Source organism: Eriocheir sinensis, chromosome 45 (genome assembly GCF_024679095.1).
Source record: "Eriocheir sinensis breed Jianghai 21 chromosome 45, ASM2467909v1, whole genome shotgun sequence".
In the NCBI taxonomy this organism is placed as follows: domain Eukaryota; kingdom Metazoa; phylum Arthropoda; class Malacostraca; order Decapoda; family Varunidae; genus Eriocheir; species Eriocheir sinensis.
In genome coordinates, this window is record NC_066553.1 from 13,237,110 (window position 1) to 13,251,342 (window position 14,233).

Genomic DNA, 14,233 nt, shown 5'->3' on the forward strand with positions numbered 1-14,233 from the left:
TTAACCTTTTTTTTCAGACTCGATCAGCTCGTAAGAAGAAGAACAGTAATAAGGATGAGTAGTTATTATCCAGGTCAAGATAATTGTCATGATGCTGTGTGTACCCTTGCAGTGCTTATCAACTATCAAGGCAGAGTGAGTTTCTCGGTAAGGATGTGGCCGCTGGATGCCTCGAGGGATTCACGTAATAAGATTAACGAAGGTAAGAAAAACGACGGCAATCTGTTATGGGATATGCATACGAGAGAGAGAGAGAGAGAGAGAGAGAGAGAGAGAGAGAGAGAGAGAGCAAGAAAAAAGAAAAGAACGAACGAAAGACAAAAGACCTAAATCAACGAAAAAAAGAAAGAGAGAGAGAGAGAGAGAGAGAGAGAGAGAGAGAGAGAGAGAGTTATACCAAGAAAAAAAGAAAAAGAACGAACGAAAGACAAAAAGACCTAAATCAACGAAAAAAAAGAAAGGGAGGGAGAAACAGAGAGAGAGAGAGAGAGAGAGAGAGAGAGAGTAATACCAAGAAAAAAGAAAAAGAACGAACGAAAGACAAAAAGACCTAAATCAACGAGAAAAAAAAAGAAAGAGAGAAGGGAAAGAAATAATGAAAAAAAAGAAAAAAAGTGCGTGTGTGTGGGGTGGGGTGTGTGGGGTGGGTGGGGGGGAGGGTGTGTGTGTGCTATCTAATATACCTAAGAACATAAGAACATAAGAACATAGGAGTCTGCAAGAGGCCGGCATAATGAAACTCTGGCATCATCCGGGAAGAACGAGATACAGGAAGAGACTCAGGGCTTCTTTTTCTCGCTAATCACATTACGACAAAACATAATCTAGCATAGTTTATCCCTTCCTTGTGGCTTCCCTCGGCGTTCTCCTTCCTGAACCCGCAAAACCTCGCCATCATTTTATCATTCTCTCTCCGGCTTAAAACTCTTTCACGGAGGGAGTAACCATATGCCTCGGGATATATATATGATCCTCTTATGCACCTTTTGTTTTAACTTGTGTGGACGGGGCGTAGCAAACAAATCCTCATATCATTTGTTTAGTTTTTGGTCTGTCCTCCCTACCGTAAACAGATGGCAAGAACTTTTAAAACAGTTACTTCCCTCTGAGTCAAAACTTTCTCAACTGGGGCAGAGGAAATGCAGTTCAGCAGGGCGACTTTATGATCATGGCGTGTAAGGAGGTGAATGCGCAAACAGTTTGGGAAAATGTCTTAGATGACCTTCCTCCTTTTCTCCAAGCTTCCTTCCTCTCTTTCCCTTCTTCCTTTCTTCTTTTCATCATTCCCTTCCCCCTTTCCTCCATCCTTCCTTCCTTCCTTCCCTTTTTTCCATATTTTTTCTCTTTTTCAGCCACCCTATCTTCCTTCTGTCTCTCCTTTCTTCTTTCCTTCATTTCCGCTTCATTTTCTGCTTCCTTTCTTCTTTTCATCATTCCCTTCCCCCTTTCCTCCATCCTTCCTTCCTTCCTTCCCTTTTTTTCATATTTTTTAATCTTTTTCAGCCACCCTATCTTCCTTCTATCTCTCCTATCTTCTGTCCTTCATTTCCGCCCCATTTCCTCCAATCTTCCTTCTTTCCATCCCTCCTTCCTTTCGTCTTTAGTGCAATTCCTCCCCATTTTATCCATCCTTCCTTTCTCTCTTTCAACATTTTTTTTCTTCCATCCTCTCCTTCCCCCTCCCTCTCTTTCTTCCTTACTTTTCAAACGCCGAACTCTCGCCCTTCTTCCCTTCCTTCTCCCTGACCGCACGTCTTGATACGATCTTGCCTCGCCAGAAGACACATCAAACCAACACGTCGGAGCCTCATAATTAGCAATCATTATGGTGCTGAACATCAAGGCAGGTCAGCGATACACACCCACCCACCCACACACCCACACACACACACACACACACACACAGAGGCAAACATGGAGGGAAGGAATAACACGTGAATAAATGATCCAATTACCTGAAGTAGAAAGAATGAGTTGAGCTTTTTTAAGATAATATAAACCTCTCCCAACCCCCTTTTTCCTCCCACGGAGAGCAAAGCGCATTAGTAACAAGCGAGTACGCCGGAGGAAAGTTGAGCCGGTTGACATTTTCACTAAAATATCAAACGTTTCCTCGACTCATCAGGTTAAAGAGAAAGAGGCGACAGAGCTCACGGCCGCCTTCTAAACTTCAAGCAAGACAAACCAAATAAAGTAACTGGTGAATAGACAACAGACAAAAGGAGAGCAGAGAGGAGAGAGAAGGAAAGGGTAGAGGAAAGGGAGGAGGAAAGGGAGGAGGAAAGGTCGGAAAGTATAAAGAAAGGATAAAATGAAGGAAGGCTGTAGAAAAGGGGGAGGAAATGATGGAAAGGCGGAGGGAAGGAAGGAAGGATGGATGGAGAAAAGAGTGACGAATGCAGGAAAGAAGAAAGTTAACATTTCCATACCAAACTATATTAATATTTTTCCCAGTCAAACTTTCATGCACAACGAACCACATCAGATACTTAGCGAATAAACAACAGAAATAGGTGAACCGGTTGACATTTCCATACCAAACAATCAATGTTTTCCTCAAGTGATCAGCGGTAAGGTGTTTAGCCTCCTTCAAATTACGTGGAAAACAAACCACATCAGAAACTGGCCGGCGAGTATGCAACAGAATACACAAGCACATCAGGTAAGACGCGAATACACAGGGACGGTGGTAAATCAGTTGACCTTTCCACCCTCAGCCGCAACAAACATTTTCCTCCACGCCACAATCAGGGCAGCGCAGCGCCTCGTGAATGATAGAGCGCAGAATGGAGATGAATGCGGACGGCGAACACTGCCGGCTGGGAATGGTGTGCGCTCTGAACCACTGACATTTGAGTTTATATTCTGGAGTGGGATTTACTTATATAACAGAATAGTGAATGAACCTATATGATTTAGCCTGCACAGTAATAGCAGCAACAACAATAGTAATAATAATGATAATAGATATAATAATAATGATAATAATAATAATAACGATAGCAACAATGACGATAACAATAATAGTATCTACAAACACTGAAATATCATACTCAGAAAACTAATATAAACAAATCCCTCACAAGAACCGGAAACAAACAAAAACAAAAAAAAACATGAAGCTGGGCTGGAAGGCTTTCGGAAAACAACACAACGTACTGAAATGCTCTCCACCGCTGTGCTCAGTAACAACAACAAACAACTCCTAATCCTACTCCAGCTCCTCTTCCTCTTCATCTTCCTCCTTCTCTTTCTCTTACTTTCCCTCTTCCTCTTTTTTTCCTCTTCCTCCTCTTCGTCTTCCTCTTTGTGTTTCTCTTCCTCTTCCTTTTCGTCTTCCTCTTCGTCTTCCTCTTCCTTTTCCTCCTCATCTTCCTCTCCCTCTTACATGATGCCTTAAAACAATACCCACTCCCTTCCTTCCCTCCCTTCTTTTCTTCCTCACTCCTAACCGCGCTGCGCAAAGCTGAAAGCCCACATCAAAATATATATCACGAGCCACAAAGCACTGAGGGTATAACAGCAAATACAGCAACAGGCGAAGTAGTCATGTGATATTCGTCTTCCTTCAGTCTTCTGGTTTTCCTCTTGTTCCTCTTATTCCTCCTCTTATTATTTATTTTAGTACTCAGCCTGGTCAAAAGCACCACCATTTGTTTGTAATTGGAATCGTGGCCCCAAACTACGTAGACTTTTATGTAGCGATTCCAACTTGCTCGTTACTTCTACTTCTTTCATTGGTTATTTCTTCTCTATATCCTTTGCATCACTCTTTCTTGATTCATTTCCTTAGTATTTCTCTTTATTCATTAATTCCATCTTCCTTTCTTTCCTTACTTCTATCATTATTTTTTCGTTTATATTCTTCGTTCTTTCCCACCTTCCTTCCTTCCCTCCTTCCTCCCCTCCTTCCTTCTTTTATTCTCCTTTCCCTCCCCCTCACCATCCTTTACCTTCCTATATTTTTCCTTCGTTTCCTTTGTCTCCATATTTTCCTCCCTTTCTTTCTTTTTAACTCGCTCAATTACTTTCCCTCATTTCTGCTCAATTAAACCCTCATACCTTATTCACACCTGCCTCACGCCTTAATGACCTCACCTGTCCCATAACACCTGTCACCGCGCGTGTCTCCCTCGCCCCACCCGTCCAAGAAAGTTTAATAAAGGTAGAGGCAGCAGTGGAGGAGGATATGTTGGTAAGATAAGCGGGTAGGACACGAAGTAATGGGTTTAAACTGGATAAACTCAAATTCAACAGGGACATAGGCAAAAATTGGTTTACTAACAGAGTGGTGGATGAGTGGAATAGGCTTAGCAGTCACGTGGTGAGTGACAATACAATTGTCACATTCAAAAATAGATTAGATAAATGCATGGACAGCGATATTAGGTGGGGTTAAATACACGGGAGCTTAGGCTCAAAGGAGCTGCCTCGTACAGGCCTACCGGCCTCTTGCAGACTCCCACGTTCTTATGTTCTTATGTTAAGCCGGCGTGAGCATTGGCGACCAAACTGGAATGGGTTAAAGTCCAAATAAAACAGAGCACTAAAACAAACGCCCTTAATTTTCAACTTTTCGTTCCAAGTAAATATAAGGTAATTTCTTCAACAAACTAAAGTTGGATGAAGCAAATGGTATTAAATATTCAATCACGTAACTTCCCTTCAGTCCACGGAGAAAAACTAACTTATTATGAGTCTGGTTGCTTTTACTCATTTTTTCTTGCTCTGCCGTCCACGCGTGTGTCCTTTCCGTGTCTAACAATATACCTGAATCCATAATGGGTCACACAGATTGCTTTGACAGTAGGGAAATGTAGTCTATCATGGTTCCGTATCAACCATTAACTGTAAATCACGGTAACACAGCTTGCGACCACCTTCGCCCATTATAAGTGGTACTAACACAGCTTGGAGCTCCTTTCTTTGAAAGGTGTCTCCAATCTGAGATTCAGTGATTTGCAGGTCAGGTCATTTCACACCTACATGATGAAGCTGCTAAACCTTCTTAAAACATCAAAGTAATCAGCTCACGGAGCCAAACCGCACCAATTCGGCGGCCACGCGCTGGCCTGACCTTCGTTCCGAGCCGCTCCCTGCCGCTGCCACCCTCATCAACTCCTTAACCCTGCTCCACCCGGCGCGGCCCTTCATTAACATTTCATCATTCCCCTCATCAGGAAGTCTACCTTATAAAACACTGATGAATAATCAAATAGCTTTCAGGTGGTTGTCGCTGCACTGGACGGCTGATCAACCTCCTCTTTAAATGAATGTCGGCAGGACACACATACATATCCACACGCACAAGCAGACTAAAATACATACAACTTTTTTTAAAAACATATATGCAAATAAGCTAACAAAAAATAAAGACAGAAAAAATTGAATTAAGATTTGCAAAAAACGCCACAAAAAAAAAAAAGGAAAGACTGTTCACACTTTTCCTCGCACAACAAAATCGTGGACATCACCAATAGTGTGTCCTCTGCCTCGACACCTGGCCTGCAACACCACACCGAACAACGGCGACTGAGAGATTATATATATTATTGTGCTCAAGTATTAACGGAAAACTAGAGTTCATATCCGAATGTGTAAAACAGGATCACCCGCACGCCATCTGAACCCCTGGTATGCAAAACCTTTTAACATTCATAACACTTGCCGCCTGACCTTTACATTACATGATTATTATTTCGCGCACGAAGTAACAGGAAGGGAAACAAAACTGTGAAAACCATTATTCCGCCGAGCACGAGAGGAAGAGGAAAAAACAATGCGAAAACCCCCAAAATTTTCCCGGACAAACCCGTTCCCAGTTTTTTCGTTGTAAGGGAAAGTTGACATCACGAACTGACAAAGTTTTGCACACAGGAAAACAAACAAAAAAACATGATTGTTAGAGTAAAAAGTAAAAACGTTTAAGCATTAGTATCGCTACTATAACAGCGCTATTATCGCTACTATTAAAAAACTGCGATAGTAGACCCAGACAGAGCCCCTCGATGCGCAGACATGGATACGAGAAGTAAGACAGTGACAGTTAAGGAGCAATAAAGTAATGAAAACAATAAAAAAAAGGGGCGGCGAAAACATTGCCAAATAAGGGGAAAGGCGGGTGTTGACTTTTTTTTTTTTTAACAACAAAGGAGGCAGCTCAAGGGCACACAAAAAAAGGAAACAATAAAAAAAGCCCGCTACTCGCTGCTCCTTGCTATGTCAACAAGAGAAACAACGTCATATGGAAGTACATTCCACATCTTAATCAAAATTGGGATAAACGAACCGGAAAATTGGTTCGTTGAGGAAGCAATTGGTTGAAGAGCACGACCGATGAACTGTGAACTATGGCGTGTAGGGTGAACAGGGTGAAATGCAACGTGATGTGGAGAGTACGGTAAAGGTAAAGTTGGGGGCATACGCTATAACTGCGCATGGCCTCAGTGCTCATCTCTGTGACATTGGCCCTTGAGCCTGTGGTGGGAGGGAGCCCATTACCCCGGCCAGTGTGACATCCGGGTTACCACAGTTTACCTTCCCCAGGTTTTTATCATGAATACGGGAGTGAGCCACTGAGCCTTTTCTGCCGCACTTTCAACAACATTTCCCTCGGCATAACATATCAGCGAGACACCGACCCCGGCCAGCACGCGCGGCACAGCGGAACACTCGCCCATGGTCCCCTCCACGCCGCCCCGAGTAGTAACGCCGCACCAAACCCTGTCATGAAGAATGGAGCGGCAGCGAACAGTGGCGAGCGCGCTGACCTGAATAATGCCTCGGCCACAATGTTCGGGGCGGAATACCGTGTTGGGCCGGGGAGTGATGCTGTCAACACCGCGACTACTCTTTGGCGTGAATAATAATAGCAATAAGAGTAATGAAAACAATAATACTAATGGTAATAATAATAATAAAAAGAATAAGAATAATAATAATAATAATAATAATAATAATAATAATAATAATAATAATAATAATAATAATAATAAGAAGAAGAAGAAGAAGAAGAAGAATAGATAAATAAAAAAAGTAACAATAGTAATAGTAATAGTATTAGACTTAGTAATGTAGATAAGAAGAAAATAAAAAAAAGTGCGAGAACAAGAAAATAACAACAAGAACAAGAACAAAAAAGAAAAGAGAAAAAGAATAAAAAAGAAAAGACACAAAATGAAACAATAACAAGAAAAGAAGAAACACAGGAAGAACAAGCAAAAGAAGAAGAAAAAAGAGGAAGAAAAAAAACTTCTAAATTTCCTTGTATAGTGTCTGGTGTTTATATTTAAGTTCACAAATTTGGCGACACTGTACAGGAAAAGTCTTGTGTATTTAGTGTGGCATCGAAGACCTCACCGTTTTGGATTGTATGGGATTCTATAGTTTGGATTCTATAGGTGGAGAGGTGCAACATCGAGGTCAAACAGAGGATAATATAGAATATGTCTTCGTAACAGCCCGAACCAAACTACAGAATCCCATACAATCCAAAACGGTGAGGTCTTCGATGCCACACTAAATACACAAGACTTTTCCTGTATAGTTTCGTCAGATTTGTGAACTTAAATATAAACACCAGACACTATACATGGAAATTTCGAAGGCTCTGGTATTGGTTTGGGAGCTTACTAACCAATCATGGGGGACTGTGGAACTGGCCCTAAGTCAACAACGGCGATTTGTGCAAGACGAGCGAGACTTCATCCAAACAGCAACACAACACTACCGATTATGAGGGTTAAAATGGAGTTGTGTTGTATCTTTATTTGTTTGTTTCTTATTTTTTTGTGTGTTGTTTTCCTCTGTTTTTTTTTGTTTGTTTTTTTGCTTCCTCGTTTATTCTTTCGTCGAGTTTTTCGGGTTTTTTTATTTCTTTCGTTCTTTCGTGTTTTCTTTCTTTCTTTTGCGCCTTTTTATTCTTTCACCCTGAGTTAGTCGAGGCACTAATATGTTATTATTTTTCTTCTCTTTTCTTCTCTTCTCTTCTCTTCTCTCTCTCTCTCTCTCTCTCTCTCTCTCTCTCTCTCTCTCTCTATCTCTCTCTCTCTCTCTCTCTCTCTCTCTCTCTCTCTCTCTCTCTCTCTCTCTCTCTCTCTCTCTCTCTCTCTCTCTCTCTCTCTCTCTCTCGGTAAAAAATAATCTTCCCTCCTCGCGCGTAATCATTCTTTCCTTGCTTTCCATTTTAAATTACTTTCCCTGAGAAGGCAGGTGGACCCACTCACATATTCTCTCTCTCTCTCTCTCTCTCTCTCTCTCTCTCTCTCTCTCTCTCTCTCTCTCTCTCTCTCTCTCTAAAACCACTCTCTCTCTCTCTCTCTCTCTCTCTCTCTCTCCTCCTCCCCTCCTCCTCCTTCTCCTACTTTTCCTCCTCCTCCTCGTCAGACAGCTTCGGGCACTGTGGAAAACGCCTGGAATGCCCATAACAGACTCGGGGGACCATCAGAGCCAAATGCTGATGGGTGTTATTATTATTACTAGGAATTTTTATGATGGTTCTCTAGCGCATTTGAGACAGAGAGGGGGGAGGGAGGAAGGGAGGGGGAAAGAGAGGAAGGCGGGAAGGGGAGGGTAAGAGATAAGGAGGAAGGGAGAATGAAAGAGGGGCGGAGGCAGGGAAGGTGGGGAGTGTAGAAGAGAGGGAGAAAGGGAAGGGATGGGGAGTAGTTTGACAGCGAGGGAGGGAACGATGGGGGAAGGAAGGGAAAGATAAGTGAAGGGAAGGGAGTGGGAAAGAAAGGGTGAAGAGAAAGGAAAGGACGGAGGGCGAGAGGATGGTTGAGATACGGAGAGAGGAGAGAAGAAAGAAAAGGAATTGGGAAATGGAAGAGACTAGAAAGAGAACGAGAGAGAGAAGGAGGAAAGGGACAAAGGGAACGGGAGAGGAGATGAAGAGAGAGAGAGAGAGAGAGAGAGTATACTTATCGAGAGCTTAGAGAGATTACGGAAAGAAAAGAGAGAGAGAGAGAGATAATATGTATGTGTGTATGTGTGTGTGTGTGTGTGTGTGTGTGTGTGTGTGTGTGTGTGTGTGTGTGTGTGTGTGTTTACGTTACTTCTCTTGCTGTTCCTTATTCCACCATTTGCATATTAACCGGAACATTACCAGACCGAACACAACAACAACAACAACAAACTAACAAACAACAAACAAACAAACAAACAAGAAGTGACCCCTCCCATACCAGCAGCATTCCCATATCATTCACAGTGACTCCCGCAGCACCCGGACTCATTAAACTTTCATGCGAGGATAAATTCATAAAGTTAGTCAACGCAATTCCCGTAACACATTAAATATATGCATGGAATTATAATGGAAAGATAGTTTATTATATCAACGGCTGATATGGTATGGAGTTAACTGAATTTGAAAGGTAGATTAATATGGGTAGATAGACGGATAGACAGAGATACTGATACATGGGGGAGAAAGAGAATGCAAAGACACATTCCATTTATTTCATCTTTTTTTTTTGTATTGATTTTCGTTTTTTCATTATTTTCATTATTATTATTATTATTATTATTATTATTATTATTATTATTATTATTATTATTATTATTATATTACGTAATTCATCCTCTGTCCTCCCCTTTCCTCTCTTCCACTAACTATCATCTCCTTAACACCAAAACGTATTATGTGTGTATTACTCTCTCTCTCTCTCTCTCTCTCTCTCTCTCTCATCCATACAACACTCCGATACACACACGTCCCAACAACTTTTTTCTTCTCTGGATTTCCTTTTCTTACTTCTACTATTATTATTACTATTATAATGATGATGATGATGACTGAAGAAAAAGGGAGCTGTCCTTCTGTCGCCCTTACTGTCTCTTTTTCTTTTTCCTTTTCTTTAATCCTTCCTCCCTTTCTTCTCTTTTATATTATTTCTCCATTTCTCACCCTCCATATCACCCTTTCTTATTTTCTTTCCTTTCTCATTCCTTCATTCTTTTTCTTTAACCTGTTGTTCATCTCTTCTCTACCCTTCTCTTTCGTTTGTCTTTGCTTCCCTCTTCCCCTCCTCATTCACTAATTCATTCATTCACTCTTCACTTTTTTCACCATTCTTCCTTCGTCCATTATTCAAACTTCTCTTCATACTGTCTAACTTCCTTTCCATTCATTGTCCTCTTTTCTACGTTCGTATTCCTTTAGTTCTCCATTGTATTCACTCTTCCCAATTTTCTCTTGCATTCATCTTTCTTCATTGTTCCTTTCATCCTCCCTGCCTTCCTTTTCCTTCATTTTTGTCCTTCATCTTCATTCTCCCTACCTTCCTTTCCCTTTCATTCTTGTCTTTCTCCGTTCTCTTCATTCTCTCTACCTTCCTTTCCCTTTCATTCTTGTCTTTCTCCGTTCTCTTCATCCTTCCTACCTTCCTTTCCCTTTCATTTTTGTCCTTCTCCGTTCTCTTCATCCTTCCTACCTTCCTTTCCCTTTCATTTTTGTCCTTCTCCGTTCTCTTCATCCTTCCTACCTTCCTTTTCCCTTCGTTGTCATCCATTCTTTTTAATTTTTCCAACCTTCCTTTTCCATTCATCTTCCCTCCCCGTTCCTTTCATCCTCCATGCCTTCCTTTTTCCTTCATTTTTGTCCTTCTCCGTTCTCTTCATTCTTCTTAGTCTTACATTCTTACTCCATTTCTACTTTCCTCCTCCTCCTCCTCCTTATCCTTTCCTTCCTCTTTTGCGTCTCCCCCAGCTGTCAAATGCATATGAATTAAACACACCAATTCACGCAAACAAAAAAACTCATCTGCAATTCACAAGTTTGGATTTTTACTACGTGCTAAAGAACAAAGAAGAGGGTAAAGAGGGAGAGGACAATGGGACAGCGGTGTACGGTTGAAATAAGAAGTAATAAAGGAGCATATATATGGAGTTTCTAGACGCGCACCGCAGTTGACGTGTGGTAATTAGAAATATTGAATTAGCTTCGTCCTCCCTGTCTTCATTTTCCATTAGGCGAAAAGAAAACGTAAGACGGGAAATTGCCTCCCCAGTAATGTGAAGAGAGGAGACAGAGGAAGAGGAATAGAAAGAACCGGAGAAGATGATGATGAAGAAGAAGAAGAAGAAGAAGAAGAAGAAAGAAAAAAGGTGATGATGATGTTGAAGAAGAAGAAGAAGAAGAAAGAAAAAAGATGATGATGCTGAAGAAGAAGAAGAAGAAGAAAGAAAAAAGATGATGATGCTGAAGAAGAAGAAGAAGAAGAAGAAAGAAAAAAGATGATGATGATGCTGAAGAAGAAGAAGAAGAAGAAGAAGAAAGAAAACAGGTGATGATGATGTTGAAGAAGAAGAAGAAGCAAAGAGGAAGAAGACAAAGTAAACTAAAAAGAATAAGAAAAAAAAGGAAAATAATGATGTTGATAATGATGACGCAGGAAGAGAAGACAAAAGAAAGACGAAGAAAAAAGTTAAGCAAAAGAAGGAATAGGGAATGAAGTAGAGAGGACGCTAAAAGATGAAAGGGGGAGAGAGAGAAAGACGAGGAACACGAAAAAGTTAAAAAAAAATACATATCAACAAAGCTCCTACAAGATATCTTCCAAACTTAATATGGAAGGATTCAGAAGGTAACATAACCCTGACAAATACTCAAAACAATATAAAATGAAAAATAAAACATACTTGGTCACTTTCCTACATGACGACCAGGCAGACAATCGGAGAGGGAGGAGAGAAAGGTGAGGGAAGCTTCAGTCAACGCAGGATTCAATATTTGACAGGACAACAGCAGGAGGCAAATCACTCACGTCTAACTGCTTGCATGGCTGTTCTCTCCTTTCTCTTTCCTTTTAAGGTAACACCGCTCGCTTTCTCTGACACCCTTTCTCTGGCACGCTTTCTATGGTACACCTTTTCTCTGGCACTATAATAAAATAACCCGAGAAACAAAGATGCGGACAAAAATATGGGAAGAAAGTTAAAAGAAGAAACGGTAAAATAATACTGTTGGGTGGATGTGGCCTCACCAAGACTGTGAATGAAACGTTTCAAAGCAGCGAGGTGAAAAGGTTCACGGCAGCGAGTGAAGAAAACGTTAAGAGCAGCAGGGATAGAAACGTTAGAAGCGTAGGGAGCAAAAGTTTAGTGCCACGAACATACGGATAGGCGAGAAGGGACGAGGGCAAAACATTCTAGTTCCCCCATTCAATCTTTAATGAGGAACCTGCTCAGCTAAACGGGGGTGGACGAGGGCTTGGAATTGAGGAAGAGGAAGAGAGGAAAGAGGAGGAAGGTTGAGCGGGAATGTGTGTGTGTGTGTGTGTGTGTGTGTGTGTTTGTGTGTGTGTGTGTGTGAGAGAGAGAGAGAGAGAGAGAGAGAGAGAGAGAGAGAGAGAGAGAGAGAGAGAGAGAGAGAGAGAGAGAGAATGCAAACTAACAGAACGCAATCAAATAATGCAAAACAACTATTGCATGAATAAAAACCTAAAGCTCGAACACAAACAAGAAACACTAAAGAAAATGTATTGTAGATGGAATGCTTGACCAGTTTAATTAAGCCGGATGTTTGAAATTGTGGCCGAGTGGTTAGCGCGTGGGCACCGTGTCCTGGAGTGCCCGGGTCCAAGTCTCTCCCGCTGTTACAAGCTGGCAATTCTCATCATCATCGCCAAGCGGCCTAAGACTACCCACATACTGTCCTGAAGACCCGGACTCTAGACAAACTCTCTAAAGAGGATCAACAATGAGTTCCCGGGGACAGCATGAACAAAGCAAGATGGCACCACTATAATGCACTTGCCTGCGCCACTAACGGACTGGGGCCGACCAACAGGCCCCACCAAGGATAGCCTACCGGAGCTATCACTCGAGCGAAAAAAAAAAAATCAATGTTAAAAAAGGGATATGGAGAGCTTTATCATATAAAAGATACGACCATAGGAACGAATCGACATACATACACACGTACATGTCCTTTCCGCCTGCCCACACCCACACCTACATACCTGAGCGGCCACCTGTCCCGCCCTGAGCCTCGGCAGGTCGGTGTGGGAGAAGGGCGAGTCCCTCCACGGCTTCTGCTTCGTCAGGTCGCTGGACAGGTTGAACGAGTGGAGCTTGTTGTGCAGGAACTTGCGGACGTTCCAGGCGAGGTCGTTGTGGCTGCGGGGGAGACAGAGAGGAGGAGGGAGGTGAATGTTTTGAAGACTGCTGTGTGTTTGTGTCTGCAGGGAAGGGCTGAGAGAGGGAGAGAAAAAGATGAAGAGAGAGGGAAAGAGTGTGGGCTAATGTTTTTGTTGGTCTTGTAGAAAAAAACAGGAAGAGAAAAAAGGGGGGAGAGAGAGAGAGAGAGAGAGAGAGAGAGAGAGAGAGAGAGAGAGAGAGAGAGAGAGAGAGAAGGAAAACAAGGAGTCAAATAGAAAGTGAACAGGGATATCATACACCCGGAATGGAGTGTTCGTTTTCTATATTCTTATTCGCATTAAGTGGAATACAGTATTTAAGTTTATTCGTATTTGTATTCGAAGAATTATTATTAAACATCAGAGTATTCCCAGCATTCGTATGCGAACACTCGTGGAACAATCTGACGAGCAATCAAAAAATTCAATATTAAAAATAACCAACCATTTAACTGTTAACTTTAGTCTGGATGCAGGGAGAGGTGTTGAACATGTTATGAAGTGTGGCGTGACGGCAGTGCTGCAAAACGGAACGTGATGTGAGCGTTATGGATTTAGTGTTGATCAGGCCGTTGAGCGTGAGTGACTCGGTGCCGCTCACTCACCTGTCCAGCACACGTTGGCAGTCGGTATGAAGCAGGGTCGGAGCAATTCACTGAATGGATTAATGGTGGATTCGATTCTTTATTTTGGTGTTAATTTATTTGCAACTCTAATTCATACCTTGAAAAATAAAATTAATCGAATCACAATAATTGTAATTCAAACTTTTAGCAACAAAATTAATCTAATTCTAATTCAAGTTTTATAACTTATAGAAATTCGTCAATTCAAGTTTTTGGATTTAAAGGGTATTTTCATTTTAATGCTAATCCTTTTCTAAATATGGAATCCCTCCGACTTTGGTGTCAAGTCCGGACGGATTAGATATGTCGGCAACCAGTCAGCGAGCGGCTGTGTTTCGTCGCCTGCACCGCAGTCACGCTGAGTCAACTATAAACAAATAGTGTGAGTCAAGGAATCGTAGGGCCAGGATTCGGAACATATGTTTGTGATCTCAGCTTCAAACAGAAAAGTATGTTTATGACAGA

At 41.8% G+C, this 14,233-nt stretch overlaps 1 pseudogene; it reads right to left on the bottom strand.

Moving 5' to 3' along the window:
- Window positions 1-14,233, bottom strand: part of LOC126980768 (dipeptidase 1-like) — a 176,453-nt pseudogene that overhangs the window by 102,728 nt on the left and 59,492 nt on the right.